The sequence below is a fragment of the Mobula hypostoma genome, chromosome 29 (genome assembly GCF_963921235.1).
Source record: "Mobula hypostoma chromosome 29, sMobHyp1.1, whole genome shotgun sequence".
Taxonomy (NCBI): domain Eukaryota; kingdom Metazoa; phylum Chordata; class Chondrichthyes; order Myliobatiformes; family Myliobatidae; genus Mobula; species Mobula hypostoma.
The window spans coordinates 6,403,879-6,429,804 of record NC_086125.1 but is presented as its reverse complement, the minus strand read 5'-3'; the positions used below and the strand labels follow the sequence as shown (position 1 = coordinate 6,429,804).

Genomic DNA, 25,926 nt, shown 5'->3' with positions numbered 1-25,926 from the left:
GTCCGGGCATGAAGGAACACGGGGAGAAGACGGGAGATTGGGGCTGGAGGGAAACATGATGAAATGGTGGAGCAGACTCGATGGGCCAAATGGCCTAATTCTGCTCCTACACCTTATGGTCCGAGGTTGCTCTATAGATCAAGTATATTCCTATATGTCCTTATTTCTCATATAAAAATATATTAAATTTTGTTTAATATCACTTCTGTTTATCATTTTTGAATACTTTCACAAGATTGCTTTAACACAAGTGTTATTGTTTATTGGAAGCTCCACAAACTGAAGTTCGTACCTCACATTCTGTCAGAGTTGATTATCTTTGTCAGAAGGACTTGCAGTTGAACACCAAGGGAAGCATCTTTCAACAGTTCAGCAGCCCGTGGGAAACAAAAAAAAGGCACAAGTCATCAGTCGTGATTAATTGGTCAGTATGCGGTAGATAGCCAGTGTCTGTTTCCCGTGGTAAAAGTGTTTAAACTAGATTGCATGAGGTGAGAGGGAGGAGGCTTAAAGGAGATCAGAAGGGTAAATTTTTAAACAGTGGATGGTATCTGGAATGAGGTACCAGCGGAGGTAGGGGAGGCAGGAAAAGTAATAACATTTAAGGTGCATCGTAACATCCAGAAGCTTTCCCTGCATCTTAATAAGTAGGTGAACGAGCAGGGATGTGGGATTTATGTAGGCAAGTGGAACTACTATGGCTAGGTGTGATGGTTGGCATAGAGGTAATGGGCTGAAGGACCTGTTTCTATGTTATGCAACTCCAACTCGTACAATTGTTTAGGAAAGTGTCATGGGATCTTTTGCATCCGCTTGGAGTCAGATCTCAAGCAGGAGAGCATCTGCAGATGCTGGAAATCAAGGTAACACACTCAAAATTCTGGACAAACACAGCAGGCCAGGCAGCGTCTATAGAAAAGAGTCAACAACTGACATTTTGGGCCGAGACCCTTCATCAGGACTGCGGAAATAAAGAGGCAAGGTCAGAGTAAGAAGGTGGAGGGACAGGAGGAAGAAATAGAAGGTGGTAGGTGATGGGTGAAACCAGGAGAGGTGAGGGGTGAAGTAAAGAGCTGGGAAGTTGATTTGCAAACAAAATAAAGGACTGGAGAAGGAGGAATCTGGTAGATGAGAGCAGAAGACCCATGGAAGAAAGGGAAGGGAGAGGACTACCAGAGGGAGATGATGGACAGGTAAGGAGATAAGGAGAGAGAGGGAAACAGGAATGGGAATGTTGAAGGAGAGGAGGAGGGGGTAATTACTGGAAGTTTGATAAATCGATGTTCATGCCGTCAGATGGTATACAAGGTGTTGTTTCTCCAACCTGCATGTGGCCTCATCACGAATTAGAGGAGACCATGGACTGACATGTCATAATGGGAATGGGAAGTAGAATTGAAATGGGTGGCCACTGGGAGATCCCGCTTTTTCTGGTGGGTGCTTGGCGAAGCAGTCTCCCAATCTACGTCAGGTCTCACCGGTGCACAGGGTACAGTAGGTGACCCCGACAGACTCTCAGGTGAAGTATCACGTCACCTGGAAGGACTGTTTGGGGCCCTGAATGGTAGTGGGGGGAGGAGGTGTAGGGTCAGGTGTGGCATGTGTTCTACTTGCAAGGGTCAGTACCTCATTAATATCCCATTTGAAATACAACACTCTTAACAATGCAGCAGTCCCTCAGTACAACATTGAAGTGCATTTAAGCCTCTGGAGGAACTTCACCTATGAGCTTGTATCTGGCACTGATAGATTAGATATTTCCTATCAGCTGACATCTCTTGAATGCAACATCAAATCAAGATCCTGTCTACGTTCACAGGCTGATGCAGAAAGATCTCATAGCAGTATTTCAAAGAGCAAGGATGTTTATCTTGGTGGCCTGACATTAACATTTACCTTTCAAAGCTAAAACAGATAATCTTTCATTGACTATGGTTTCTTCATCACTTCAAAAGAACACCATTTTTGGTTTAATGCTGCTTGTGAATTTCTGAAGACAGGTTACGTATTTCAACATAACAATCCACAGCAATCCCACAAGACTTGAGTACTCCTTTCCAGCCTTGTAGCTCTTGTTTTCCCCCACCCCCATCACCAAGTGTGAAATTCACAGGAAGTCCACTGCCATGGGATAGTTTTGTGACCCAGTGGAAGCACCTTACCACCTTTCTGGGTGTAGTTTCTTGTGTTAAATTTTGTGGTTTGCAGTGAGTATCAAATGGAATAGCTTTACCACCTTTCTGGGTGTGGTTTCAGGTGTTAAATTCTGTGGTTTGCCGTGAGTATCAAATGGAATGGCCCCAGGGTCACATTTCATATCTTGGGACACTAGAGAACTATGTCCATAAGACATGGGGACATAGAGTTTTTGGCCCATTGAGTCTGTTCTTCCATTCATGCATGGCTGATTTATTATCCCCACCCCCCCCGACCCCGTTCTCCTGCCTTCTCCCTGTATCCTTTGACACCCTGAATAATCAATAACCTGGCAACCTTTGCTTTAAATATACCTGCTGACTTGGCCTCCACAGTCATGTGGCAATGAATCCCACAGACCTATCATCCTTTGGCTAAAGAAATTCCTCCTCGTCTCTGATGTCATAGGCACCTCCATCCCACCTTGCGTGTGGAAATTTCACACGGGATTGGACCCAGATCATTGGTGTAGAGGCGTCAGCACTTCCAGCTGCACCACTCTGCCATCCTTGGGCACGGTCCCCTTACTCCCAGATCTCCAGCACACTTGTCCCCCAGTTGCCTGCAGAACTGGTGAATGCCTGGGGAGAAATGCAGACAGACATGGAGTCAGGAGACTGCAGATGCCAGCATCTGGAATAACAGATAATCTTCAGGAGGAATTCAGAGGGTGAAGTAGCATCTCTAGTTGGTGTGGGGGGGGGGGGATGTGAGGAAATAGACAGCATTTTGGGTCAAACTCCTACTGCAGGACTTCTATTTTGTGAGAAACTCTCATTTCTTACAGCTACCCAAGAAGAAAGTAGTGATGATAGTGAGCAGAGCACACGGCCAACTTTTGAAAGGTGAGAGACTGCACAATTGGATGAGGTTGGGTTTGTCACATTGTGTAGACGGGATGTTCCGGTGTTAAGCGTAAGGCCTTGTGATGTGCTCAGATTCAGTGTCCCAAGTGGATCAGGATCAATATTTAGACCACGTATTATGAAGAGGTTCCATGTTCCATGGCCCGTGGAATTTAAGAGTGGTTTGAGGTCTTTGTCTTTTAATATTGTTCCTAGGCAGACAAAAAGCACAACTCTGCTGGTGGGATGGGGTATAATTATAAAACTGAAGTAAATCCATTCAGAAAAGAAGTTGGGAAACGTTTCACATGAAGGGTGGAAGGCCGATGATATAGGGTGGTGATGACTTGATCTTGTGCATAGAAAGCAGAAAGGCCAGTCATTTCTTGTACACTAAAACTCTGAACCTGAGTAACTAGAGGAAACCCACAGAGTCACAGGGAAAACGTACAAACTCCTTACAGGCAGTGGTGGGAATTGAACTCGTATCGGTTCTAAAAGTGGTCAGCACAGCACTTTGCGGTTCAATACCCGCTGCTGCCTGTAAGGAGTTTGTATGTTTTCCCTGTGAGCACATAGGTTTCCTCTGGGCGGTCCGGTTTCTTCACGCAGTCCAAAGATGTACCAGTTAGTAGGTTAATTGGTCCTTATAAATTGTCCAATGATTAGGGTTAAATTGTGGGATTCCTGGGCTTGAAAGGCCTATTCCATACTGTATCTCAATGAATAAATATCCGAATTCTTCTTTCCCTAGCCTCCCCCCACCCCAAGGCCGCAAGACTAAACGCCCTGCTACCACCCAGCTCTCAACACTTCTGAAGCCCGGTAGGGTCTTGCTGTTTACTTCTTAAACTTGTAAATGCGCCTTATTGCAAATCTCAGTTTTCTGAAATGCATTTTATTATTTGCCAACATACATCAAAGTTGCTGGTGAACGCAGCAGGCCAGGCAGCATCTATAGGAAGAAGCGCAGTCGACGTTTCAGGACGAAGGGTCTCGGCCTGAAACGTCGACTGCGCTTCTTCCTATAGATGCTGCCTGGCCTGCTGCGTTCACCAGCAACTTTGATGTATGTTGCTTGAATTTCCAGCATCTGCAGAATTCCTGTTGTTATTATTTGCCATTTCATTTGTGATAATATTACTTTGTGATGGGTGAATTATATGTACTGTATTGTGCATCATGGTCCAGAGGCAGTATACTTGTATATGCGTGAATGGCAATAAACTTGAACTTGATATTTTAAAACCCAAGGCCATTGGTGTGTGATAACTAGAAGTTTTAGGAGATGTAGTGCCAATGTGGTAGATAAAATAGAGATTGACTGTGTTCATGGTGGTGGAGCAGGCCAAGAGGTGTATAGTCGTTTGTCTCTCTCGCCCACCACCACATCCCTTGAGTGTATGTTGACAGGGATTTGTTTCTGGCACAGGACTCGACTGTATCATTCTCTGGGTACCATGGCACGGAAAACGCAGAGCTGCAGCAGGGATGTAGTCGGGTATGTAATCCTCAGTGAGAGGACTGGTACACTGATGGTCAACGCCCTTGATTTTAGTCAGTGGTAATGTTAGAGAGAGCCTGTATTTGGACTATTCAGGTATCTGGGTAGAATGCAGATGTTTTGCTTTTGTGTTCCAAGGTCTGGAAAGGAAAATTTCAGTGAGAGGGCAATGAGGTTTCGTTGGTGCTCTTGGTTTACATAGCCTTTGGCATTCAGCTCCGATGGCACCGAGCACCCACCTGTAAGGAGTTTGTATGACTGTGTGGGTTTCCTCCAGGTGCTCTGGTTTCCTCCCACAGTCCAAAAACGTACTGGTTAGTAGGTTAATTGGTCATTGTAAATTGTCGCATGATTAGGCTAGGGTTAAGTGGGGTACTTGCTGGGCAGCACAGCTCAAAGTTCCAGAAGGGCCTGTTTCTCAATAAAATAAATGAATGCCAAACCTGAATTCTATATTTACTCTTTGTTTGACATGTGCTGTGTCGTATGACGTTTCATTCATGGTCTCATAACCATGATTGTTCTTGGCAAATTTTTCTACAGAAGTGGTTTGCCATTGCCTTCTGGGCTGTGCCTTTGCAAGATGGGTGACCCAAGCCATTATTAATTAATGCTCTTCAGAGACCGTCTGCCTGGCGTCTCTGATCACATAACCAGGATCCGTGATGTGCACCATCTGCTCATATGACCATCTACCACTTGCTCCCATGGCTACATGTGACCCTGATCAGGGGATTTAAGTAGGTGCTACATCTTACCCAAGGGTGACCTGCAGGCCAGCGGACCTCCTTTGGTAGAGATGTATCTCCATCCCGCCTCCCAAATTTGCGCGAATATTTGTGTCATAACCTACAGGTCAAGTGCTGGGTGTGGGTCAAAGCTGGCAAGGATTTCTTCAGAACAGCACACAGAACCACCCCATTGCCTCATTCATTTTCCTTGTAACCAAATCTCCACACACTTCCATCTGCTTCTGGATTGAAGCCAATGGTAGAGCGATTAAATTTGAGCATGAGGATAGAGTTACAGAATGCAGAGTTGCTAGAGGAGTATTTAGTGATAGTAAAGGTCAAAATCATAGCGTAGTGATGCCCAACTTTTTGGAATAAGAGTCCCACTTAACCTACCAAATGTGGACATGTACCCATGCTGCCATCAGTTTCTGTTGGCATCATGGGTACTCTGAGAAGCTGAGGATTTCTAAACACTGCTAGCAGCTAATGTTTTGAGTATGCCACCAAGGCACATTCAGTAAAGTTGCTATCTCACAGTGCTGATGGTGCAGTTCAATCTTAACCGGTGTTATCTGTGTGTGGAACTTTCAGTTCCTCTCTATGACTGTGTTGGTTTCCCCTGGGTGCTCCAGTTTCATCCCGTGTCCCAGAGATGTGTGGACTGGGAGGTGAATTGGCCTTTGTAGATTATCCCTAGTATATATGTAGGAACCTAGGGCAAGTAGACGGGATTGCTGGGAGAATAGGTTATATGGAATGAGATTGTACTATTCTGTGTGCCAGCCAGACTCAATGAGATGAGCATTCTCCTATGTTATGGAAATAAAATCAGTCATGGAAATAAAAATAAGTAATTGTGAAAATGTGGAAGTTGTTTTAATATCAAGACATTACTCAGGCAAGAGCCAATATCGGTTTGCGGGCATAGCATTGATGGCAGATGAGTGGAATTTGGGATGTCAGCTGCAGGGTGTTGGATAACAGAGGTTATGTCATTGAGTCGAGAGTAATGTTTCTAGCTCTGCTCTTCTCCTCTTAGACTCGTATTGCCTGATGTTCAAGGATGTGCAACCATTGAAAGTCTTCTGCAGAGGAAAACTATCCTGAAGAATGGCAAGAAACCTCTGGTAGGGAATCGGTCCTCACACTGCCTCTCGTTGACAGTCTTTTATTTCTGTTGGCCAGTTATCAGAGAGAGTTGGGTACTGAATGACTTGATACTATTAACCACATTATAGACGCAAAGACATAATGTGCTTGCACAAATGGGCTTCCCCTCCGGGATACATTCCCTTTGTTCTACTCAGCCCTTCCTCACTTCTCTGATACTAAAAAAACTAACTTGTTTTTCTCTCTTTGTTCTGTTGAATGATCCTGGACCTGAAATGGTTAAGTGTTTCTCTTTCCACAGGTGCTGCCCAACCTGCTGACTGTTTGCAGCAGCATTTGATTTTAGACCAGAGAGCAAGAGTGACCCCTCCCCATACAAAATGAAACTCACTTTTTAAAAAAGCCACAGACACTGAAAATCTCTCATTCAACCATGTGTCTATCATTCATTCTTTGGGGTTTCTTCTTTTGTGGATGTCTGAGAAGAGGAAGAATTTCAGGCTGTGTACTGTATACATTCTCTGGTATTAAACTGAACCATTTAATTTGAATCTAAAATACTAACAAAATGTTGGAAGCGCGCAGCAGGTCAGGTGGTATCTGGGAAGAGTTAATGTTTCGGTTTGAAGCTATTTTGACCCTTTCAATTTCAGGTTTAGGTTTAAAGAACATAATTCTGCAAATTTACGTTCTTTAAAGTTAGTTTGTGCTGTGGGTGGAATATTTTCCATGTTGGGCTTTGGTCTGAGATGAACAGCCAGCATTTGAGGCTTTGTACCTCATCGCCTGCTAACTTTGTGATAAGGATGAGAAGGAAAATAATTGCATTTCTCTAAACATTTTATGATATCTTAAAGTAATCTTCAGCCAATGAAAGTTTTCTATATCATTGTTCCTGTAGTAATGTGGGAGAGCCAACAGTAACTTGTACAGAGGAAATTCAAAAAAACTATCAGTGTGACAATGAGACCAGGCAGCATCTCTAGGAAGAGGTACAGTCGACGTTTCGGGCCGAGACCCTTCGTCAGGACTAACTGAAGGAAGAGTGAGTAAGGGATTTGAAAGTGGGAGTGGGAGGGGGAGATCCGAAATGATAGGAGAAGACAGGAGGGGGAGGGATGGAGCCAAGAGCTGGACAGGTGATTGGCAAAAGGGATATGAGAGGATCATGGGACAGGAGGCCTAGGGAGAAAGAAAAGGGGGAGGGGAAAACTCAGAGGATGGGCAAGGAGTATAGTCAGAGGGACAGAGGGAGAAAAAGGAGAGAGAGAGAAAGAATGTGTGTATATAAATAAATAACGGATGGGGTATGAGGGGGAGGTGGGGCCTAGCGGAAGTTAGAGAAGTCAATGTTCAAGCCATCAGGTTGGAGGCTACCCAGACGGAATATAAGGTGTTGTTCCTTCAACCTGAGTGTGGCTTCATCTTTACAGTAGAGGAGGCCGTGGATATACAAATCAGAATGGGAATGGGATGTGAATACACACATTCTTTATAATATACCCCAGATTGCACGATCCGTTGTTAACCAGATCAGTAAGCACGCAACTCCTTTACGCTTACCACACTCGGTGCACTTCCGGTCAGCCGGAATGGTATTACCCACCGAATTCCTCTTCTCCAAAGGTCTCTGTTGTGTCGACCCAGTCCTCTTTCCTCGGCTTTGTGATCCCCCTCTGCATCCTCTGTGTGTTTTCCTCTGGATTTCAGCAGGGGTGTCCGCCGCTCTGTTAGCTAAGCCGGCTGGGATTTGCTGGTCCGTGGAATACACAATGCGACCTTGCTTCTGTCCCGCGTGTCGGGATGAATCCATTTCGGGAAGGGACAACCAGAAATGATCACATTCTTTTGGCCATGTCCTTTGAGTGAAGGTTTCTAGCTAGGGAGGCGCTGTTGAAGGGTCAGCGAGGGTCTGAACTGCTTCCAGCACACGTACCACAGGAGGCTATTCAGTCTATTGTATCCCTGCAAATTGACAGAGACCTATTCAGAATAATTCTACTTCCCAGCCCTTTGTCCTTTGTGTTTTAGATTACAGTTCATTAAGTGGTTTATAGGTTTGAGTTTTCATGATCACTTTTCAAAGGGTTAGATGTTTCTGCTTCTACCTTGTTCAGGCCTCCACCACCCTTGAGTGGGGGAAAAATAGTTTTTATTACCTCCCCATTAATTCATTGTCCGATGGCCTTAAACTTATGTCCCTTAATTACATTGGCTTCTCATAATTTTAAATGCCACAATCATATCTCCCATGTCCTCTGTTCCAAAATAAACAGCCCCAATTTAGCTGGTCTCTTGACCTTTCTAACCCTGACAGCTCACTCATAAATCTCTGCACCAATGGTACTTCATCCTTCCAACGGTGTGGTGTCAGGAGCTGTAATGAGTATCCTTGCTGTCATCACAAGCAGGTCCTTGCTCTTGGCAAATGAAGTCAAATAACTTGAACTGCCTCCTAACCATACACTGTCAAGCTTCCCGAGATCCCTCAATTCCTGCACTTCTCTGATCCTGCTTTTCCCTTGTGTTTTCCCTTTCCCAAATACATTGGGTTCATCTCCCTTTTGGTGTATCTGGGTGTTCAAGTTGAAGTTTAATTGTCATTCAACCATCCTGTACAAATGGAGCCAAACGAAACACCGTTTTTCCAGGGCAAAACCCACTGCCATCAGTCATACACAGCACAGGACACGTAGAGTACAGCAAATAAGCATACAGTCACTCAAAAATATATACTGTATGTGGGTGGTGGGTGGGAAAAGAGCAGAGGTTGGAGTTTGAAGCACCAGAAAGATTTTATTTAATTCAGTCCAAAGTGAAGGCACCTTAAACTATTTTTAATTATTGAATTTATCTACTGGTGTTGTGGGACAGTTTAAGTCGAGTTACTGCAAGAGGTTGTCGATTGTGGGTTGGATACCTCTCCTGATTGAAGATCCAGAGAGCGAGGACGTGTTCCAGCTCACGGACCCCGAACACGGTGAGTCATAGCTACCTTTGTTTCCTGTTTAAACCTGGATCCTGCTTCTTTATCAGTACGAAGAGTAGTTCTCAGTGCTGGGTATTTCATCCATTCAATCCGACCCTTCTCTTCTTGCTTCAAGTCCGGCATAGAACCCTTAGTAGGATTCGGAATCAGATTTAATGTCACCGGCGTATGTCGTGAAATTTGTTAACTTTGTGGCAGCAGTGCATTGCAATACATAACAATAAAACACTGGATTACAGTGAGTATGTATATTTTTACATTTAAGTAAGTGGTGCATTTCACGCCTGATCCACCCTCTAAGTCTTTTACTCCTTAACTTAAATCTATGTCCTTCCTTGCTCATAGAGAGATACAATGCAGTAACCCGTCTAAAACTAGACCTAGTGTTTTTTTTAGTGTTTTGATTATCATACTTTATTTAACATTTTCTCTGCAACTGTGAAGGCCAGAGGGGAAATAAATACTCTTCCCCACACATTCATCTCACCCCCCCCAAAAAAAAAGATAATGAATGGATACCATGATATTATCCACCATCCCTTCAGACAACGTAGGTGACAGCAGGACTTCACTTCGTGATGAACCCAATGCCTTTATGCTGGCTTTGACCGTAAAAACGTGGAGGAGCCATCGCAAACTCCCACAGCCCCCTGAGGATCCTGTGATTTCAGTCTCTGAGGCCGCCATGCAAGCAGCCTTCCGGAGAGACTTAGGGACTCCAGCTCTGGATTATTTCCTCGGGGTTGACTCCCAAAGCCTTCCCCATGAGTGGGTATAGCTGCAAGGTGGCGGAAATTTGAGATCGGATTTTTCCTTCTCCTCGATGAGCCGCCAACCGCGCCTGACCGAGCCCCATCCGCCTCCTGAAGCAACTGGTTTTAAGGCACCAGTAACCAGCCTTTGCCTCTCCTCCTGTCAGCAGAAACGGTTCCACCATTCTTGGTAGCTAAGCCACACCTGAAGGGCAGGAGCTGGACTTGGTCGTCGGAGGCTATTTGAGGCACACGCCATTTAATGGGCATTGGGAGCTTGTCCCCATTATCGCTCCCAGCTGTAACAACTTTAAGAACACTTCAGTACTATCATCCCTCAAAAGTAATCAACAAGCTCCAAGACCTTGACTTCAGTACCTGCTTGTGCAATTGGATCCTTGATTTCCTCGCTTGTGGACCTGATTCATTTCAGATTGGCAAAACAATATTTCCTCCACAATCTCCACCAGAAGAGGTGCCCCACAGAGCTCTGTACTTGGCCCTCTGCTCTACTTGCCTTGTACTTATGACTGTGTGGCCAAGCACAGCTCCAATGCCATATTCAAGTTTGCTGACGACACCATCGTCATACACCAAATCAAAGGTGGTGGTGAATCGGCATACAGGAGGGAGGTTGAAAATCTGACTGAAGGGTTCCATAACAACAACCTCTTACTCAAAGTCAGCAAGACAAACTTCTACAGAAGTGTAATAGAGAGTACATTGGTTGCATCACAGCCCTGTATGGAAACACCATGGGAAAATCATACTAAAAGTCGTGGATATGGCCCAGTCCATTATGGGTAAAGTCCTCTCCATCATTGAGCACATCTGCATGAAACATTGTCACAGGAAAGCAGCGTCCATCATCAGGAACCCCCACCATCCAGGACACGCTCTCTTCTCGTTGCTGCCACCAGGTAGAAGGTGCAGGAGCCTCAGGATTATCACCAGCAGGTTCAGGAACAGTTATTACCCCTCAGCCAAAGGGGATGACGTCACTCAACTTCACTTGTCCCATCGTTGAAACGTTCCCACAACCTATAGACTCACTGTCAAGAGCTTGTCATCTCGTGTTCTCAATATTCATTGCTTATTTGTTCATTATTAGTTTTTTTTTGTATTTGCAGTTTGTTGTCTTTTGCACACTGGTTAAATGCTCAAGTTGGTGCGGTCTTTCATTGATTCTGTTTTGGCGATCACTCTATAAATGTATTAAGTATGCCTGCAATACACTGAATCTCAGGGTCGTGTATGGTGACATATAAGTACTTTGATAATAAATTTACTTTGAACTTGTAAATTTCTACCAAAATGCATGGCCATACACTTCCCTAATCTATATTATCTGCCTCCTCTTTGCCTATTCTCCCAATCTATCCAAGTCCTTCTGCAGACTCCCTGCTTCCTCAACACTGCCTGCCCCTCTGCCTATCTTGTATCATCTGCAAATTCGGCTGCACAAAGCAGTATTAAAGTTCGTTTAGCAACACACACACACACACACACACACACACACACACACACACACACACACACATACACACACACACACACACACACACACACACAAAATACTGGAGGAACTCAGCAGGTTGGGCAGCATCTAAGGAAATGAATGTCGCTGTTTCGGGCTGAGACCCTTCCTCAGGACTGAGAAAGAAGGGGAACGGCACCAGAATGAAAAGGGTGGGGGGGAAGGGGAATGGCTGAAAGGTGATGTGAAGCCAGAATGGTTAAAGGGCTGGGGAGGAAGAAAGCTGAGTGGATCATAGAGAAAGCGAAGGAGGGGGAGAGGTGATAAGGCAGGTGAGGAGAGGTAAGAGACCAGAGTGGGGAATAGATGAAGAAGGGAGGGGGAGGGAAATTCGTACCATCAGGTTGGAGGGTTCCCAGATGGAATATAAGGTGTTGTTCTACAACCCTGAGGATAGCTTCATCTTGACACAAGAGGTGGCCGTAGACCAACGTGTTGGACCAAGAATGGGAACTGGAGTTAAAATGTTTGGCCACCAGGAACTTCCCTTTTGGTGGATCCCTTTTGAGGTGCTTGACGAAGTTCTCCCCCAATTTATGACGAGCTTCACCAATGTAGAGTCAGGAGCATAGGGCACAATAGAGCTCTTTTAGTTTTTATCACCAGTGCAATTATCTGTTTTGCAAATTATTGCTGCTCTTCTTTGTGTTGTGCTGTGTAATTGTGGTTCAACGCTGCCTTGAGCTTCCTAATTCCTACAAGTTTCTGGCAGGCAGCAGAATGAATGCTACGCTGTGGTTCAAGCATCTGAGCAGAACTTGCAAGACCAACTGGAGACAGGCAAGTACATCCCAATCCAAGTCTATCAGGTTTCCTCTAGTCCCCCGCCAAAGATAAATATCAAGCTTTGCAGGTTAAGAGGACAAAATGAAAAAGCACATGAATTCTCCTTGGTTAAGAATAACAGGTTAAGAAGAATCTCAAGATTTTTTATATCAAGAACAAGAGAGTAGGCAGGGAAAGAGTGGGTCCCATTGGGAATCAAAGGGTTAATCTATGTGTGGAGCTGGGTGATGTGGATGAGGTCCAGAATGAGTCCTTCTCATCTGTATTCACCAAAGAGAAGGATGCAAGTTCACGGAAGGGTATATGAGTATTTTTTTTAGATTATGAGGACACCCAGTCCTCGTTTATTGTCATTTAGAAATGCATGCATTAAAAAAATGATACAACGTTCCTCCAGAATGATATCACAAGAAAACACAGGACAAACCAAGACTAAAACTGACAAAACTACATAATTATAACATATAGTTACAGCCGTGCAAAGCAATACCATAATTTGATAAAGAGCAGACCATGGGCATGGTAAAAAGAAAAGTCTCAAAGTCCCGATAGCCCCATCATCTCACGCAGATGGCAGAAGGGAGGAACTCTCCCTGCCATGAACCTCCAAGCGCTGCCAACTTGCCGATGCAGCACCATTGGAAGCACCGAACCGCAGCGAATTCTGCGTCCGGCCGAAAACTTCAAGCCTCCAACCAGCCCCTTCGAGCACTGATGCACTATCAATTACTCCAAAAGACTGGAAGTAGAGTAAATACTGAAAGGCTTTTATTAGCAGTAAAATGTGACCTCGACCATGCTGAGTATCTGCCCTGGACTGAGGGGAGGAGCAGTGACACAATCGCCTTTATTCAGGGGTCTATGGAAGGAGCCACAGGAACAGTCAGCAGAGGGGCGTGTCCAGACAGGTAACCAGTCACAACATATATATATATGTATAGATCACCACAAGCACCATCCTCTGCCGAGCGCTTCGACCCCGCCCCGGCTGCCAAGCAACAAGCAAAGCCGAGGACTCGGGGCCTTCTCCTCCGGAGATTCTGGACCACACAGTAGCAGCAACAGCGAAGCAGGCATTTCAAAAGTTTCACCAGATGTTCCTCCGTGCTCTCACGTCCGTCTCCATCAAATCAGGATTGTGCACGGCACCCTACTTGACACATAACAGACATCACCACCAGAGTGGCCGCTGTGAGCTGTGTCACGCCAGCATCTTCTCCTCCCACCTTGAGGAGAAGGTGTTGTAAATTGTGGGATACCTGAGGCTTGATTAACCCACGGCCCATCGAGATGTATCTCAAGTTGCTATTTTTATAGGTTTGTTCACTACAACTGAGGTATGTGAAGGTTGAAGGACAACCAATGTTACTAAAGAAGATAAGATACCAGAGATAAGCCATATAATTTCATGCCGGAAACATTAATGCTATCTGAACCAAGGGGATTTGGAAGGTAGGGGCTTATCACACACATTTAACATAGCTTTGAGGCAGAAATCTTTACTCATTAATTTGAGTTTCTAAGGAGGTCACTAAGACGCCTGAAAGAAAGGAGATGTACATTATCTGTATGGACTTTAGTAAGGCAATCAAAGTCTTGCATGCTAGGCTGGTTGTGACTGTGAACGAAGCCGCCAGAGAGAGAGACAGCTGATAACATAAGAGCCTTTATTTGGGACACACACTAAAGCTTGACAGCCTTTGGAGTCACTTGAGAGAGAGGCTTCCTGATCCAATATTACAGCACATTTTTATATGTTAAAGAGCAAAGGTAACAGGATATTTTCTATAGTTACAATGCTGCTTTTGAGTTGCATGTAATGCTTCAAGTATCGGGATCTTCCCACCAACGCACCCAAAATGAGTGTTAATTATCGTTGACTCAGCGTCATATTCATGTTTGTGCAGAATCTTGGGTCAATGGGTGTTGATTGCATTCATGCATATGCCGATATATCAGTCAATTGGGAGTTTCCTGTTCTAAAATTTACTCTAAAATGCAGCTTCAGGAAGACTATTGTTGCATTTTAAATTCAATCTACAATCAATGTTCAGAGCTGAAGGCTGATTACTGTTGAAATTAATATCTGCTGTATACTTTAATAAGAACATAAAACATAAGAAATAGGAGCAGGAGTAGGCCATCCGACCCATCAAGCCCGCCCCACCATTCAATAAGATCATGGCTGATCTGTCCGTAAACTCAGCTCCATCTACCTGCCTTTTCCCCATAACCCTTAATTCCCTACTATGTAAAAACCTATCTAACTGTTTCTTAAATATATTTAGTGAAGAAGCCTCAACTGCTTCCCCGGGCAGAGGATTCCACAGATTCACCACGCTCTGGGAAAAACAGTTCTCCTCATCTCCGTACTAAATCTTCTCCCCTGAATCTTGAGGCAATGTCCCCTAGTTCTAGTCTCAACTACCAATGGAAACAACTTTCCAACTTCGATTTTTACCTATCGCTTTCAAAATTTTATATGTTTCTATAAGATCCCCTCTCATTCTTCTGAATTCCAGAGAGTATAGTCCCAAGCCACTTAATCTCTCCTCATAGGTTAACCCCTTCATCCCTGGAATCGACCTGGTGAACCTCCTCTGCACTGCCTCCAAAGCCAGTATATCCTTCCTCAAGTATGGAGACCGGAACTGCACACAGTACTCCAGGTGCGCCCTCACCAGTACCCTGTATAGTTGCAACATGACCTCCCTGCTCTTGAATTCAATCCCTCTAGCAATGAAGACCAACATTTCATTTGCCTTCTTAATAACCTGTTGTACCTGCAAGCCAACTTTTTGCAATTCATGCACAAGCACTCCCATGTCCCTCTGCACAACAGTATGCTACAATCTTTCACCAATTAAATAATAATCTGCTCTTCTATTATTCCTTCCAAAGTGGATGATCTCGCATTTACCAACATTGTATTCCATCTGCCAGACCTTGGCCCACTCACTTAATCTATCTATATCCCTCTGCAGACTCTCCACATCTTCTGTATAATTTGCTTTTCCACTCAGTTTAGTGTCATCAGCAAATTTTGCTGCACTACACTCAGTCCCCTCTTCCAGATCATCAATGTAAGTGGTAAACAGCTGCGGGCCCAGCACCGACCCCTGCAGCACCCCATTCACCACTGACTGCCAACCGGAGAAACACCCATTTATACCAACTCTCTACCTTCTATTGGTTAACCAATCCACTATTCATGCCAATACACTTCCTCCGACTCCATGCATCTGTATCTTACTTATAAGTCTCTTGTGCAGCACCTTATCGAATGCCTTCTGGAAATCCAAGTAAACGACATCCAACTGTTCCCCTCTATCCACTGCACTCATTATGTCCTCAAAGAACTCCAGTAAGTTTGTCAAACAGGACCCGCCCTTTCTGAATCTATGCTGCGTCTGTCTAATGGAACCACTCCTTTCTAAATATTTCACTATTTCTTCCTTAATGACAGCTTCAAGCACTTTCCCGACTACAGATGTTATGCTAACTGGCCTATAGTTGCCCGCCTTTTGCCTACATCCTTTTCTATACCCTAACTCCAGAGTATGCCTTGACACTCAGGATGTGCCTTTCATGCTTTCTGTGAATGAGGTGGCCCATTCTGTCCGTTGTGTTGATTCAGAAGGAAACACTTGCACTTACATAGTGCCTTTCATATCATCTGAGACCCTGAGTGCTTCACAGCTCATGAAATATCCTTGAAGTTTGGTCTTGCTAGGCAATTCCTTCATGCCCTGCACTCTTTCTATCAAGTGACAGTGCTTTGTGAATCAACTGACCACCCGGACACCACAGACGAGGCAAGTCCCTCTCCCTTTGTCACTCCACCCTCACCATTGTCACAGGTTGCCATCCCTCCCTGGCTTGCTTCCCGTCTTAAAGCTTGCCCCTCATTCGACAAAAAGTTTCTTTGCAATACCTCATGGAGTCGAAGATTGTATGATGAGGTCAGAAGGCTACTAAACTTAGCAGGAAGCCACAGTAGGGATACTGGCGTAATTTTCAGGTTGACATCTTGTAAACAGTGAGGTGTTGCAGGAATCAGTGCTGGACTTCCAGCTGTTGGCAATATATAGTCATCTTTCCTTTAAATCAGGGGTTCCCAATATATTTTATGCCTTGGACCCCTACTACCGTTAACCATGGACCTCAGGTTGGGAAATGTACAATAGCCAAAAGATTGATGGTTTCAAAATATGGGAGCGAGCAAGCTGAGAAGATGTAAGCAATTAATTTCAGAGAATTGGGTTAAGTGATGGGGAAAAAGCTGATAAATCTTTCGATGGAGAGTGAGAGCTTGTTGTTCCTTGAGACAGGGTGCCGGGGGGGGGGGTGGGGGGGGTTGGTGGACCCTGGATCAAGGACTCTTTGGGGCTTCTGCGGTTGCTTGCATGGTGGGGAGTGGGTTGGGGTGGGGGGGGGATTGGCGCTTCTGCGGTTGGGGGGGAATAAGTGCTGATGATTTTGCTACTGGTTGTGCGAAGGAAGGGTGGGAGGGAGCTTCAGGGCTTTGATGTTTCTATCATCCATTCTTTGGGATTTCTTTGTTTCATGGATGTCTGCGAAGAAGATTAATTTCAGATTGTATACTGTATACATGCTCTGATATTACATGCACCTTTGAACTTCGCACCTTTCAAATACAGCTCAGGAAATGTGAAGTTAACTTCAGTAAGAACAATAGTAAAACAGTATATAAATAGGAAAACGAGGAATTCTGCATATGCTGGAAATTCAAGCAACACGCATAAAAGTTGCTGGTGAACGCAGCAGGCCAGGCAGCATCTCTAGGAAGAGGTACGGTCGACGTTTCGGGCCGAGACCCTTTGTCAGGACCTGACGAAGGGTCTCGGCCCGAAACGTCAACTGTACCTCTTACTAGAGATGCTGCCTGGCCCGCTAGCAACTTTTGTATAAATAGGAAGACTATAGAAAGCTCCAGCGTAAAGGGATTTGGGGATCCTTGTATATAATACACAGAAAGCCACCATAAAGTGCAAGTTGGTATTTGGCAAAGCTGATGGAATGTTGGGTTGTATCTCAAGTGGGTTAGACTATAAACGTAGGGAGTGGGAGGCCTTACCACAACTGTACAATTAACTAGTGAGACCATGTCTAGAATAGTATGGGAAGTTTATCAGAATCCGGTTTTACATCACCAGTATATATCATGGAATTTGTTAACTTTGCGGCAGCAGTACAATGCAATACATGATAATAGAGGGACAATGAATTCCAGCCAGTATATATATTACATAGTCAAATAAGTAGTGTAACAAATAGGGAAAATTGTGAGGTAGTGTTCATGGGTTCAATGTCCATTCAGAAATCAGATGGCAGAGGGGAAGAAGCTGTTCCTGAATTGTTGTGTGTGTGCCTTCAGGCTTCTGTACCTCCTCTCTGATGTTTGCAATGAGAAGAGGGCATGCCCTGGGTGATGGGCATGCTTAATGATGGACACTGCCTTTTTGAGGCATCTCTCCTTGACAATGTCCTGGATACTACAGCGGCTAGTGCCCATGATGGAGTTGACTAATTTTACAACTTTCTGCAGCTTACTTCGATCCTGTACAGTAGCCCCCTACGCCCTAATACCAGCTGGTGATGCCGCCAGTTAGACTGCACTCCATGGTTCAGATGTAGAAATTTGAGATTGTTTTTGGTGACAACCAAATCTCCTTAAACTCCGAATGAAATACAGTCACCATCTTGCCTCCTTTATAGCTGCATCGATATGTTGGGTCCAGGCTAGGTCCTCAGAGGTGTCCAGGCCCAGGAACTTGAAATTGCTCACTCTCTCCACAGGAAGGATGTATTATTGTTGGAGGCATTTCAGAGAAGGTTCACTGAGAGGGATTACGGAGCAGTCTTGCAAGGAAAGTTGAGAGTTTTGAAAAAAGGTGATCATATTGAAACAAAAGTTTCTTCATAGCTTGATGAAGTAAATGCTGGGGAAGATGTTTCCCTCACAGGGGTATTAAGGACCTGAGGGAATAGCCTCAGAATGAAGGGGTCTGTGTTTATAACAAAGATCAGGACTGGCTTCCGAAGTTTGAGGGGCTTTATAACTCTTTACTTCAAAGCTGTGAAGGCTCAATCCTTGAGTACATTCAAAACTGAGATCATTAATCAGTAAGAAAGGAGCCTATGGATAATGGACAAAAGTTAGATCAGCCACGATCATATAGAATTACAGAGCAGGCTCAATGGGCTGAATGGCCTAGCCCCGATCTTCTTTCTCATGACCTTACTTTTTTTTTGTTGCAGCTTCCCACAAACTTGATGTCTTTTGAATGAGATCAGGAAGACTGGAGGGAGAGATGGAGATCGTGTTGCAATTAATAGATCTAAATAGAGGGTGGCTGCTCGATGTGCAAATGTGCTAATGATATCTTCGGCCCACATGGGTTTCTCAGCCTGTCGAATCTTCATTTGTGGAGCACAACCAGAGACTGGAGTGACAGTGATGCTTCAAGCAGAGCAGGCTAAGGTAAAACTGTCCTAGGTTGCCACTGTCTGACGAAGTGCTGATGGAAGATACTGACTAGCGGCAACATACAGCACACGCTTTCTGACTTTGTGTATGGCTGGAAGAAATGTTTGCCAATCTCTTCAGGGACTGTGAAGATATTTTGCAGTCTTTGGAACTTTGCCACTGCATTGAGGATTTCCTGTTGATAATCCTTGCTCATCTGTGGGTTGAGTCCGTGTTGCACAAATGGTTTAAGTGTGGGCACGCTGGGGTAACTTGGCTGTCATCTTTAAAGTAAAATTATTTTGTCCTTTTCTCCAACCTTGAGTTGCTCGAAGGAAACGCAACGTTCCCTTGAGCCTCAATCATAATGCTGCTGTGTGCTTGGAGAATGTCAATGTTAAGGAGTCACCTTCCTCTCTGTTACTGTTCAAACAGTGGAACACCTCAGACTTGGAATATTTATCAGAAACCCCAGACAGTGAGCTGACATGAACATATCCTGTCAGCACTTTACAAGTCTTGGCTGTCCTGGGCATTGACAAACTGGATCTGCTGATTCTTGAAACACAGGAGCTGATTGTGCATCTGTCAAAGCACCTTGGAAAGATTACAGTGCAAAGTTTTTTTTAAAAACTTTTAGCATGGTAGAATAACAGAAGAGTTATATTTTGCATAAAGCACTGGTGGAAAGACTCAAAACAAGGAAGTCCTTGATGCTTTTTTTAATGCAGTTTTAATGCTTTTTCAGTTAACTCTTGTTTTTACCCCAGTAAAAAGGCCGCAATGAGTTCTCCAGTTTGTTTGATGACTCTGTTGCTGCTAAATGTGAACGGGCTCCCACTGTCTATTGTTTGTGAGCCTCAAGCTTCCTTCCTACACCAAATAACCAAAGGTACAAACTTGTAATATCCCTGCCTGAATTATATTAAGTGGATGGGTGGGGTGTGAGAAGGTCATTTTTCAGCTACAAACCCAGGCTACAATCTTGCTGCCTCAGGGCTTCAAAATTCCAACTGGCATGTTACTGCCAAGCAAATCCTACTTTAGCCACAACTCCCTGAACATGAATTCCACCTCAGCCGCCCACGGCTGATTTTGTAAGTTGCTGTTGTTATACATGAGATTGAATCCAGATGTCTTACGGGTCTCACACTGACCCCTGCTGTAGCATCACAGAGCCAAGTGTCAGAGCACAAGGAAACATTGTGAGATCCAGACAAATCTGGTGTTTCCTCTGTTAGCGAGTCGTAGTTGCTAACACTGGTTGGGCATACCTCTGGAGATTTTTTTTAATTGCATGACCTTCCTACTGGGAGAAGCCATGCTTTGCCTCCTCACCTGTCATTATTCACCTAATAAGCCCAACCAGTTCTTGGAGAGCGAGTTCCCTTTCATTACACAGACGTCTGCGAGCCCTCACTTTTCCCCCATCTCAAATATGTGTTTAAAATGAAAGTAGGTGCTATACCCCAGTGATTTATTTGGCAGATAAGTTTTAGAAATTCCCTTTGGTTACTGGAGAGACGACCTGTACTCTGCATTTGGTTTAACTTTTCTCAGTGGCATGCTTTGCCCAGGGGTAGGTTTGGCCCCACCATGTGTTGGATTGGGTGCGCCCTTGCTTGTGGGTGTCAGCCCTGCACCGGCTGTGTGGCACGATGTAATTCCACATGAAGCCTCTGTGTTTTTTCTACATGCTGTCCAATGTTCATCACTTTGTAAGTTCACTCATCCCGCACACCGCTCACTCACTGTGCTCTTCCCACACCTAACCTCCTGACAGCAGGTATGTGGCACCACTTTACTGCTTGTGGTGAAGGAGACGCTGCTTTTAATGGGGCACTGATTTTATTCATTGTATTGCTGTGCACTTAAGGATGCAATTGGAAAGCGGTAATTTATTTGAATCTCTTCAAATTGCCTGACCTGTTTCGACAGTGCATATCTTGCCCTGTTCAATATTATTTCAGTTATGTCCCTCTCAGATGGGTGGCTCCTTGCTATCTACTGGCTGTAATGGGCATGACAGATTTTTTTGATCTCTTATCACAACATAGTATTGAATACTCCTGCACTGGTGACAAAGATCAGTGCTTCCCAGTGTCCAATTCCACCTTTGTTCCCGTTTTCCCTCTCCCCCACAGCCACCTCCGCAATTCCCAAATTAGGGAATTTCCACCCAGAAAAAAAAACTCTGTGGCAGTAGTGGAGTATGAATTGGGGATGATCGTGCTTGTGGGGTAATTGATTTGTGTGCAGGTGGGGTGTTGATAATTGGGTATGTTTGCTTGGCATGTGAATTGGTGCGGGGTCATCACCACCGCCAGTTCTCTGAGGACCCGTGGCTCGAGGCTGACGTGCACAGGAAATGCAATGTACAGATACTGACCTACTGACATCTGTGAATCCAGACACTGCTCGACCAGACGGAATGAGGGACTCTAAATATTCCCGGCTCCTCAGTTAGATTGGTTCATCAGATCTGCAGGGAATATGGGAGTTTTGTCCTGCAGAGGGGTTGCACTGGTTAAAACTGTACAAATACCAGCAGGGTCTCAGATAAAGGAGATGCAGAACATAATCTGACCTTTCTTAGATTTTAGTTTTAATAAGTTGCAGAATAAAAATGCAATAATATTAATTACCTTGTCTCTTATCACAATAAAATTAATAATGTATTCTCATTTGTCTTTGACATGTATCGGTAATTATTAATCTGTGATTTTTAGAATAAAAAATAAATCTGTGATGGAATCTTACATTTGACTCTTATTATTTTTAATGGAATGTCCTCTGCTTTGTTCCTGTGCCCCGCCATTTCAGTGGGTAAACTCATGACCTACTCTAAACACAGGCGCACATACAGACACAAACTCGTGTGCACTTTTGAGCTGTGCTGCACTGCAACTCCTGATTTAACCCTAGCCTACTCACAGGGCAATTTGCAATGATTAATTAACCTACCTGTTCGTCTTTGGACCGTGGGAGGAAACTGGAGCACCTGGAAGAAACCCACGTGGACTCAGGGAGAGCGTACAAACTCCTACAGGCAGTGGTAGGAATTGAACCTGGGTCGCTGGTACTGTTTTAAAAAAAAAATGCTAACAAACCATGCCACCATTCTGCCTTGCAATTTCATCTGCTGCAGGGCTGTTTCCGTTGTCTGGTGGCACAACAGAGCCGGTGGGGGGGGGGAGGGCGGGGTGCTGCATGGCCTTAGTTGTAGCAAAGACTAGGCCTCATGTCGTGGGCTTGCCTGCTGTATATTTATTTAGTTTTTATTACTTATATTTTTTTTCTTGACTCTGTGTGCTCACTATTTTGAATGTGCTGTGTAAGTTTTGTAGCTTTGGCCCCAGAGGAACAACGTTTCATTTGGCTGTATTCATGTATGGTTGAATGATAATTAAACTGGATTTTGATTTGATCTCCATGGAGATGCAAGAGACAGATGATATTGGAATGTGAAGCAAGAAAGAAAAACCAACTGATGGAGGAACCTAGAGAGTCAAGTATCATCGGTGGGGTGGGGAGATTGTCAACGTTGTGCTTTGAAGTGCTGTGGTAGGACCATCTCCGTTCTGTGCAGAGTTGGCTGCTGGCTCTGGACCACTGCATCATGGAGGAGAAATTGAACCGCACGTGTCCTCAGTGAGTCCGGTATGTTGAGTGCTATACCGTAGGCTCCACTCTACACTTCCCTGTGATGAAATGAAGCAGTGTCTGGTGTGGGGTGTGGAAAAAGAGGGATTAGCTGCTAAGTGGGTTTTACAACTCCAGCGCTGTCTGTCTGGAGTTCACGTTTGCAGTTATTGCGTAGCTTTCCTCTGCCTGTGGGCTAATCGGCTATGTCAAAGTACTGCAGCAGAGATGAATGTGGGAGAATCAGAGCAGAGTTGATGGGTACGTGTGTGAGAGAGAATAGGTTAGTGAGAAGTAAACGGGGAAATGGGATTGCTCCAAGAACCATCTTAATGGGCCAAATGGCCTTCTGTGTGATGGGAATTGGAGAGCGCCTGTGCTTTATTCTGCAATCAATGTCATCACCAAAGCAGATTATCCAGCAATTATCACTCACTTACTGCCATGTTTCCTGCATTACAAAAAAAGTTTCAACTGTTTGTAAAGTGTTAATGGTCCACCATAAAGGACATCTGCAGGAGCTGATGCCTCAAGAAGGTGGCATTCATCCCGAGCAGACATCCCACCTCTCCCGGAAGTTCCGGGAGTCCCCCCCCCCCCACCGCATATTGATAGCGGCTCCCTGACACCCGCAAATTATATACAATACCCGGAAATTGATTTTTTTTGAGAGGGAGAGCAGGATCGAGAGCGAGCATCCTGATTGGTCTCTCTTTGTGCTAAGTAGACCTATCAGTTTTCTCTGTGGGCGGGCTTTACTGTCGACCTCCGTCTCTCTCTCATTGTCCATCAGTTCAGTTTCGTGTCCTGCACCGCCATGGCAGAGTGTTTCAAAAAAAAATATAAAACATACGTCACCCCAGACTACCCTAAAGTGTACCCCTGCCTAATAGGGGTCAAAAATAATGACAGTGTTGCTCGCTGCACTGTTTGCAACAATGACTTTTCTATTGCCCATGGTGGGTTAAGACTAAAAGATATGTTGATGTGAGTTTAATAGGTGTCATTCGTTCATTAGCATAACTAACGTTATTTAGAAACATAGAAAATAGGTGCAGGAGTAGGCCATTCAGCCCTTCGTGCCTGCACTGCCATTCAGTATGATCATGGCTGACCATCCAACTCAGAACCCTGTAGTCCTGACGAAGGGTCTCGGCCTGAAACGTCGACTGCGCCTCTTCCTATAGATGCTGCTTGGCCTGCTGCGTTCACCAGCAACTTTGATGTATGTTGCTTGAATTTCCAGCATCTGCAGAATTCCTGTTGTTTGCGTCAGAACCCTGTACCTGCTTTCTCTCCATACCCCCTCATCTCTTCAGCCACAAGGGCCATATCTAACTCCCTCAACTGTTTCCAATATCTAACTCCCTCAACTGTTTCCCATATCTAACTCCCTCAACTGTTTCCCATATCTAACTCCCTTTGAACTAGCTGGCTAGCTGCTAAGGAGCCACTCTATTGAAGTCCCACGTGATGAGGCCAAACTCCCTGCAGACGTGCTTAAAGTTGTAATAGAATAAAAAAACGACTCCATGATAAAGATAGCGGAGTCAAGGGATATGGGGAGAAGGCAGGAACGGGGTACTGATTGTGGATGATCAGCCATGATCACAGTGAATGGCAGTGCTTGCTCGAAGGGCCGAATGGCCTACTCCTGCACCTATTGTCTATTGATAATATAATATAGTATATATTCTGTATTCTGTATAAGTACAGAAATAGCAAAAAACTATGCCTGCTCATCAACCAAGACAGCAGCAATTGTGAACATGGCACCGGCACCTGAATGTTCAGAGGATTTGTACAAGTTCACCCGGACAGAAAAAAGTCCCATCCATACATGGCCTCCTCTACTGCCATGATGAGACTAAACTCAGGCTGGAGGAGCAACACCTCATATACCGTCTAGGTAGTCTCCAGCCCCTTGGTATGAACATAGAATTCTCCAACTACCGGTAATTCCCTCCCCCTCCCTTCCCCTATCCCTATATCACTCTGCCCCCTCCCCCAGCTGCCTACCACCTCCCTCTTGGTTCCGCCTCCTTCTACTACCCATTGTGTTATCCCCTATTCCTTCTTCACCTAGAACCTACCAGCCTTCTCCTTCCCACCCTCCCCCCACCTTCTTTATAGGGCCTCTGCCCCCTCCCTACAGTCCTGACGAAGGGTCCCGGCCCAAAACGTTGACTGATCGTTTTCACGGATGCTGCCCGACCTGCTGAGTTCCTCCAGCGTGTTGTGCGTGAGGCCATACAGTATTTTGGTTGATGAAAGCAACGATATCATGTGCCATTTTAGCCAGGTACTGGAATGAAACACAGGATTAGGTAACAGTTGGATTTGTAGACATGCAATGATGCCAAAGCTGAAAACATAGAATGCAGTTGAATATGTCAGGTGCTTTCAAAAAATCTTGGAGAAGTTCCCAATGAGAGACCAAATCTTGAAAAATCTGTCAGTGGTCAATACAGAGAGCCAAGATGAGGTGAATCCAGACCAGATTCTGACTTTGGCAGAGAGATTTCCAAATGTGATCAAGGCAGATGCAAGAGAACAGCTCCACCTGGAAGTCCAGGGTTATGTCTCAAGTAACCTTGAAGGACTGGTGCCAAACTACAAAAGTTTGCCAGTTGATGAGTTCTAGGGGAAGCTGTCCAAAGTAAAATCTGTGAGCACAGGGCAGTTGAGATTCAAAGAGTTCTGCCAGTTGATGAAGCTGTTTTCGGTGCTGCCAAATTCTAATTGTGATGTAGCAAGGACATTCAGCATGGTGCGTCACATCAAGACAGAATTCAGAAGTCAGCTGTCTCACAAAACACTTGCGAATCTGATGTCTTGCGAAATTAACAAATTCATTGACACAGACTGCTATGGGGTTGAAACTTCCGACAAAATGCTCAAATCTGCCAGGCAAGCCACATCACAGTACAAGGAAAGTTTGCAAAAGAAATAGAAAAGTTATTTGCATTAGCATTTAGCTATTAACATTCAGATTGCCAACAAAATACTCAACATATGTATATATGTATATGTGTGTGTGTGTGTATATATATATATATATATGTGTGTGTGTGTGTGTGTGTGTGTGTGTGTATAAATAGTTTCAACATGTGATCAAATAAATTGTTGTGTTCTTTCCTAATCAAATATCCCGTATACATGCACCCTTGGAGGTCAACCGGGGCGGGGGGGGGGATATGGGGTTGTGGGGGGGCGGGGGTGCTACCTCACTGAAATGAGTCTTTGCAGGGAGGGACGTCTGCCCTAGGAACCACCACTTAACTGGGACATGCCCTCTCCTCGTTACCCCCACTGGAGAGGAGGCACAGGAGCCTGAAGAT

The 25,926-nt window shown here is 44.8% G+C and overlaps 1 long non-coding RNA gene across 1 annotated transcript; it reads left to right on the top strand.

Annotated features, from left to right (window-relative positions):
* The first annotated feature begins 26 nt into the window (after window positions 1–26).
* On the top strand, window positions 27–21,645 carry LOC134339462 (uncharacterized). The gene is made up of 8 exons (XR_010016405.1): window positions 27–424; window positions 2,984–3,041; window positions 3,796–3,866; window positions 4,474–4,542; window positions 6,319–6,406; window positions 7,291–7,434; window positions 9,264–9,369; window positions 18,736–21,645. It is a non-coding gene; the product is annotated as an uncharacterized LOC134339462 (long non-coding RNA).
* Window positions 21,646–25,926: the final 4,281 nt, after the last annotated feature.